At 40.9% G+C, this 7,936-nt stretch overlaps 1 non-coding gene across 1 annotated transcript; it reads right to left on the reverse strand.

Annotated features, from left to right (window-relative positions):
* Positions 1 to 7,345: 7,345 nt before the first annotated feature.
* Positions 7,346 to 7,420, reverse strand: Trnat-ugu. Its single transcript has one exon. It is a non-coding gene; the product is annotated as a tRNA-Thr (tRNA).
* Positions 7,421 to 7,936: the final 516 nt, after the last annotated feature.

Genomic DNA, 7,936 nt, shown 5'->3' on the forward strand with positions numbered 1-7,936 from the left:
TAACATACGTGTCCATGTAGCAGAACGAAATTGTGATCCATTGTCGGAAATTACTTTCAACACATGCCCTACATGAAATAGAAAATGTTTTACAAATGCTTTCGAAACGGCTTTAGCAGTAGCTTTGCGTAACGAAGTGAAAGTAACAAATTTTGAAGTGAGCTCAACAGCGACAAATATGTAGCAAAAACCTCTGTTAGTTCTCTGAATTGAACCAAAAATGTCTACTGTGGCCATATGTCTTAATTTAACAGGTATAATGGGATATAATGGAGGAATATGTGAAGTGGTGTCTGACTTAGCTATCTGGCAAATTTTACATGACGCTACAACTCGTCGTATACGTTTTCCCATGTTGGTAAAATAACAGTTCTGTCTCAGTATAAGAAAACATTTTCTTGCTCCGTAATGTGCGTAACTTAAATTAGTGTACCAGATTAATTTGTTAACCAGTTCGTCAGGAATGCATAATAACCAGTTGTTGCTGTCAGGATGAGAGCGGCGAAACAGAATGTCATTGCGTACAGTGTAATGGTTTCTAATCGTAACATTATTCCTATCTTGCCAAAGGTGTTTAATTTCTTTCCACACGTTGTCTTTATTTTGTTCTTGTGCTATGTCCTGTAATGACGACGAAATAAAATTTTCAAATGCAACTTGTTGAATGTACATGACACTGAAATTTGCTTTACAGAAGTTGGTTGCTACGTCTTGCTGATTGTTGCTCAGAGAACGCGATAGTGCGTCTGCTATAACATTTTGTGTGCCGGGAATGTGAACTATTGTAAAATTAAATTCCTGTAAATAAAGTTTCCATCTGCTTAATCTGTCGTGAGTGAATTTAGCCGAAAGTAAAAATTGTATCGCTCTGTGGTCTGTGTAAACGGTGGTGTGTCTGCCATAAAGAAAGTGCCTAAATCTCGTGAAAGCCCATACAACACATAATGTTTCCAGTTCTGTAACGGAATAATTTCGTTCAGCGGGTGACAAAATGCGGCTTGCAAATGCGATGTTTTTAATTACTGTAGAATCATCTTCTTCAATTTCCTGGAAAATATGTACGCCTAAAGCGGTGTTGGAACTGTCAGTGGCAATGGAAAAATTTCTAGTAAGATCTGGGTGCGACAAAAGTGGAGCATTCAACAAAGCATGTTTCAGGTTCACAAATTCAGAATGTGCTTGCTTATCCCAAGACCAAATAGTGTTTTTACCTGTTAATTGGCATAATCTGGGTGTGTCTAAAGCAGAGTGATGAATAAATTTACGAAAAAAGTTAATTAAGTCCAAAAAACTACGTAATTGTTTCTTCGTTGTAGGAACAGTAATATCACGTAGAGCTTGAAGTTTTTCCGGATCAGGTGCAATGCCTTCTGCTGAAATTACGTGTCCAAGAAATTTTATAGAAGTTTTACCAAAACGCGATTTACTAAGATTAACTGTAAGTCCTTGTGCACGAAAAGTTTGTAACAGTTGTTCAAGAATCATATTGTGTTCAGACCAGTTAGTTTTTGCAATGAGAATGTCGTCTACGTACGTCGTGATTCTGTCTTTAATGCAAACGTGTGTCGGATGGCGTCAAAATTAATAACATTTTCGTGAATAACATTCTGTGTGTCTAAAGTAGTGCTTGTATTATTGGAAGATGCGTCCTGTACAGTATCTAGTCAAATTCACTCTGACGTGTTATTATTATCAGGAGGATGCTGTGGCATTTCTACTATTTGAACAGTTCTATTACTTCTTCCAGACGTATTACGCTCTGGATGATACCTACTGTCGGGTTCAGTCATGAGAATAGGTTCTTGTGTATAATTTTGCTGTTGGTATGTCCGACTGTTGTTAGATGTACGCTGAAAATTATTCTCATTATTTTTACGTCTGTCGTAATAGTCGTTCCTATACGGTATATTGCGATAGGAATTGAAATACTGAGTTTTCTGTACGTAGTTATTTCCTTGCTGCCGTGCGTTACTATTTGTTGGATCTGGGACTATAAGTGCACGCGGCGGAACATTAAAGCCTGGTTGACCTTGTGCATTCCATTATTGGTTAGGTATGCTAACCGGCTGGTTTTGATGCTGTTGTTGTGAAACACCTCTATTGTTACTAAAGTGTGGTTCCTGTTGCTGAAAATTTTGACGATATTGATAATTAGAATTTTGGCTGTTATTAAAGTTTTGGTAGTTGTCGTTCCTAAAGCGTCTGTTACCTTTTCTATTAAAATTACGCATCTGATCATAATTGCTGTACGTTTGTTGACCTTGGTTATTATAAGAAATATTTTTGTTTACAAAAGAATAATCAGATTGTTGTACTTCCAAGAGCTGTAAAAGATCTCTGAATGCTGAAATGTTTTCTTTTTGCTGCCCCGTTAGAAGTGACACTCGTAATGACCGTGGTAATTTGGAAATGCATAATTGTATGAGTGCAGATTCACTGTACGGTTCACTTGGGTACTGGTTTTGTTGCACCATGTGCTCAAAAAATTGCGTCACACTGGGGAAATTGGTGTTCTCATAATTCGGTAAGCTAATTAGTTGATCTTTAATTCCGCGCTGTGTCGTCTTCGACCAGTACGCTGATAGAAAAGCATTCTGAAACTCTTCTACCGAATAGCATTGTCTCGCGATCGGTCTCATACGAGTTGCCGGTTCGCCTTCCAAAAAACGGCAAATAAATTCAAGTTTATGCGTAACGGGCCAAGTCGGTGGAAGAGCAAAGCTAAATTGTTGAATCCAATCCAGTGGGTGAATCTGCGTTCTATCGTTTTTAAATACTTTAAACTTTCTCACTGACAGAAAATGTTTGTAATCGAAATTATCATCTCTGTGTGATGGAACAGGTTCAGGATCGTAAGACAATCTATTGAACTGTGGTTGTTCGGAATCTAAGTCCCGTACTCTCTGTAAATTACCCATATTATATGCGCTGCGTGAGTCTGACAAATGTTCGAAAGGTGGCGTCTGCTGTGATGTGTTATTAACTGAAATATTTTTCATCTCTGTTACTTCTTGCTGTAAACTTGACAGTTTTCTACGCAACGTGTTATTAGATGAATCGATCTCATTAATTGTCTGCTGTAAATTTTGAAATTCAGGTGTTTGGTTAAATGAAACCGGTGCAGTATCGTCTGATTTATTGTCATTAGTATTTTCTATAACGTCAATACGACTGGCCAATTCATCATATTTTTCAGTCAGTATTTTTACCTGCTCATCAGTTTTAGTGTCAGAGGCATTAATCTGTTTTTGCAATTTACGCGTAGTTTCATTCCGTTTTTTAACGTCAGTTTTGACGACATCTGAATCCTGTGTTAGTTCTAATTGTTCGAGTCTGTCGGTCACTGTTTGAAAATCGGTTGTGTATGTGTCTGTTTTCGATTTAAGGTCAGAAATTTCGTCACGTAATTCTGTGTTCGACTGTTTGATGGAATTAATTTCGTCGGACACTGTAGCAATATTGTTGTCTACATATGTCTTCGCTTTCGCGAACATTTTACGTTTGTCTTCTTGTCTCTGAGCAGTGATTGTTTCCATGACTTGACGTTTTACTTTATTTTGATCCTGAATAAATTTGCGGAAACGCGTATCACTGTTTTGTATGTGGTGACTAAATCGCTCGTCAATTTGAGTGTTCTGCTGTTCAAATTTCGCGTCAATCTTTTCATCCATTGTGTGCGAAAGTTCTGCTGTCATTGCTTTAAACTCGTCGCGTAATTGTGTAGCTTTTTCAGAGCATTGTTTAGCGACTCCGTTAATTTCGTCTCTAAGTGTTTCTGTTGCGGCTGTTTGCATTTCCCTTAATTCCTGAGCAACAGACCTAATTTCTTCGCTACTTTTTTTTGAACAAGCCTCAATTTCCACGCGCAACTGTTCCTTAGTGTCATGGCACTGCACGGCAACGGCTCTAATTTGTTCACTAAGCTGTCTGGAATTGTCGTCTAATTTTTCATTTAACCGTCTGGAATTGTCGTCTAATTTTTCATTTAACTGTCTGGAATTGTCGTCTAATTTTTCATTTAAGTGTTGTTTGAGTTTCTCGTTATCTTGTTTGACCTGTTCACTAAGTTTGTCTTGTTTTTCGTTCTGTTGTTTGACCTGTTCACTAAGTTGTTTGAGATCTTCACTCTGTTGTTTGGAATTTACATCATTATTGTCTAGTTTTTCATTAATTTGGTTAACTCGTTGCAGCAATAGTGCCATAATTTGATCTGAGCCAAAATTAGCATTTCTATTCTCTGTGCTAATTAATGGTGGAACTGGAATTGTTTCGTTTTGTGTGACCATTTGGTCATTCTGTAATTTACAAAAAGGATTATCAGTCGGACGTACACTGTCACTCAGTATTTCGCAATTAAATAAATCCGTCGTACTTTGTGTATCCTGTTCATTTTCATTAGACAAATTTGTCTGTACGTTACTTGAATTTTCCAAATCGGGTGTGTTATGCTGGGCAGCGCTCATTACAATAGAGCTCCCCGCGTCATCAATTGTCGTCAAATCAACAGAGGACATAACCGAGTTCGTTTGTTCATCATTAAGATAAATATCATCATTAGCGGTTGGAATGCACTGATTCTCAGTGAACGCAGGATTGTCATCATTACACTGCGTGTCACAAGTCCTATCGGTAAAGTTGTTTGAGTCGGTGATTTCATTCATAATACCTCGCGATACAATATTCACAGTCTTTCGTGGCATTTTTACAATAGTCACAATTATTCACAAAACAAATAAGCACAATGCAAAAACAACACACAAATACAACAGAGCAAAGAATTGCCGTTGACCTGTAGAAAGAAAGTCACAAGATTAGTAAAAGCGTTGCGCCAAATCCTAATTATATCTAAGCAAATAAGAGCAGATATCTGACTGTTTTTCAAAAGATTCTCAACGAAATACGATCCTGGACTGGGTGTCGCCAAGTGTAACCTCCCCACAAAAATTTAAAAGATATTATTTTAAATGCTAATGCACATTGAGCTAAGTGTAAGCTCCCCAGAGAAATTTTGAAACACAATAGTTGAATGTTAAAAAGAATCCAACCTAACGTAACCTCCCAGCAAATAAATTCAATGACAATGACAATTAAACAAAAATTAGCAATCTGACCCAAGTATAAGTTCCTCACAAAAAATGAAAGTCAATTCAGTGATAATAAAATCTCAGTGACAATGAAAACACGAACAGATCGAAATGTCGATCTTAGGCCCTGTTCATTAATTAAACTGAAATTCTTACCTTAGTAAAGCTGCATCTGCTCTTATTATTTTTGCCATAGCTTGGAGGAAATTGATTGCAAAAATTTTGAATTTAAGGGAAACTTTTCTTTAAGGAATATCAAGGGAATATTTTTTTTTTTCATTAAAGGATTCTTTGTTAAAAAAATTGCTTTGAAAACCAAAATTATTATTGGGGCGATTGTTGCACAAATTAGTTACAGTTAATTTACATTATTAGCTGAGCGCATTTAAAAATAGTATACCTCATCTTGAATCTTGACCAGAGTCCCATGTCGACGCCCGCCGACTCCTCACACACAACTGTACTCGACTACTACTGCGGACCGACCACTCTGGCCTACTGCTACCGACCGACTACATCACACAACTGCACTGGGCTGCTACTACCGACAGACTGCACTGCTCACAGACTGCCCTGGCCTACTGCTACTGACCGACTGCACTGCTCACAGACTGCCCACTGACTACCGCTCGCAACACTCGCGCGGTCAAGCGCAGACTAGCCACGATAAATGGCTCTCTGGTCAGAGACTCTGCAATGCCTCGCCATCGCCGCCACACAACATACGTGTTTCATGTGCTAAAACACCCACTTGGGCATAATCATTTGTTCCAGGTCGTGGTTGACGTTTCACATGTGGCTGAACACATCCTGTTTCCTTAAATAACGTAACTGTCCGGCGAACGGTCTCAACACTTGGATGATGTCGTCCAGGATACCGAGCAGCATACATAGCACACCCCCGTTGGGCATTTTGACACAATAGCCATACATCAACACGATATCGACCTTTTCCGCAATTGGTAAACGGTCCATTTTAACGCGGGTGATGTATCACGAACCAAATACCGTCCGCACAGGCGGAATGTTACGTGATACCACGTACTTACACGTTTGTGACTATTACAGCGCCATCTATCACAAAGCGAAAAAAGTGGTCCAACTAAAACACTCATATTTCTATACGTACTACACGAATATGTAATAAAAATGGGGGTTCCTATTAAAAAAAAAACGCAGTTGATATCCGTTTGACCTATGGCAGTGCCATCTATCGGGCCAACCATAGCGCCATCTGGTTTCCCCCTTCAAGCTAGACGAGTTTCGTTCTTTGTAGTTTTTTCGTTTGATGCTTATTTTGTGAGATATTTGGCCCGGTCACTATCAATGGACCACACTATATATTTGATATGAGATACACAAATTCCGTTCCGGGGGAGGAAGGTGTGGCGAGAGGAAGGCCATTCGGCCAAACTCTACCACTGACGTTGCCAAATTCATAAATTAAGATGCCGACTCCATAAAGAGACCGGATGAAGGCTAGAAAAAAGAAAAAAAGAGATTCTTTGGAAAGATACGGGCTTAGTCTAAGGATTTCAGTGTTGAGGTGCCATTCTTCATGTCCTGCCGCAGATCGTGTGGGCGGAGAAAATGCCGCAACGCGAGATGGTGGTGCACGCGCTTCGGCGCTACCGCAACCACCAGTCGGCCATGAACCCCAAGCTGTGGTCTGCCACGACCACCGTGCTGCGGTACCTGAAAGCTGCTGAGGACGACTCGTCCGAAGACGACGAGGACATCAGCATCGTCAACGAGTTCAAGGATCTCACTGACGTGGCCGGCGAAGAGGTCGCGTCCGACAGGGACCTCGTGCTCAGGTACGCAATCCAGTCACAGAATTTCAGAGAGTCACATGAACATCTACATTTACAAACACAGTCTGCAAATAATTGAGAAGTGCAAGGCTGAGGATGTTTAGCATGCTGCAACACGTTAGGATCTAATCCTGTTCCTATCACGTATGGTTCTGCACTTAATACTGGTTCTTGAAACCATTAAAGTAGGATTTTGTGGTATAGAGGACGTCAGTCTTCAAGTGCCTGACCATTCGGGTTTTCCATCACTTCCGTGACTCTCTTCCATTACTCAAACAAACCTCTTGATCATTGTTATGAAGATGGCATCTGTTCATTCGGGCATGTCCGTAAGGACAGATGCCATTAGCGACCGTGCAGCCCTCTAGAATGAAATTACAATTAAATCAATAGCATTAGCTGCTGACGGGCGTTGATATACATCAACGGGTACAGTTGAAAAATGTGTGTCCCGACCGGGACTCGAACCCGGGATCTCCTGCTTACATGGCAGACGCTCTATCCATCTGAGCCACCGAGGGCACAGAGGATAGCGCGACTGCAGGGATTTATCACCGGCACGCTCCCCATGAGACTCACAGTCTCAACTTATAGTACACACGCTTCGTTCGTAGTGCCCCTGCCATTATACCCATTACACGCGGCAGACAATCCACCGAGTCCCGTAAGAGTTCTGGCAAATCGTGTGCATCCGCACTGAAGAAGGTCATCAGCTGGTTAGCCTTAAACGACATGAAGATGGCATCCGTTCTTTCGGACATGTCCGATTTGCCTGAACTCTTACGGGACTCGGTGGATTGTCTGCCGCGAGTAATGGGTAAAGTGGCAGGGGCACTACGAACGTATTGTGTGGGCTATAAGCTGAGACTGTGGGTCTCACGGGGAGCGTGCCTTCGGTAAGTCCCTGCAGTCGCGCTATCCTCTGTGCTCTCGGTGTCTCAGATGGATAGAGCGTCTGCCATGTAAACAGGAGATCCCGGGTTCGAGTCCCGGTCGGGGCACGCACTTTCAACTGTCCCCGTTGATGTATATCAACGC

The sequence above is a fragment of the Schistocerca americana genome, chromosome 8 (assembly GCF_021461395.2).
Source record: "Schistocerca americana isolate TAMUIC-IGC-003095 chromosome 8, iqSchAmer2.1, whole genome shotgun sequence".
NCBI lineage: Eukaryota > Metazoa > Arthropoda > Insecta > Orthoptera > Acrididae > Schistocerca > Schistocerca americana.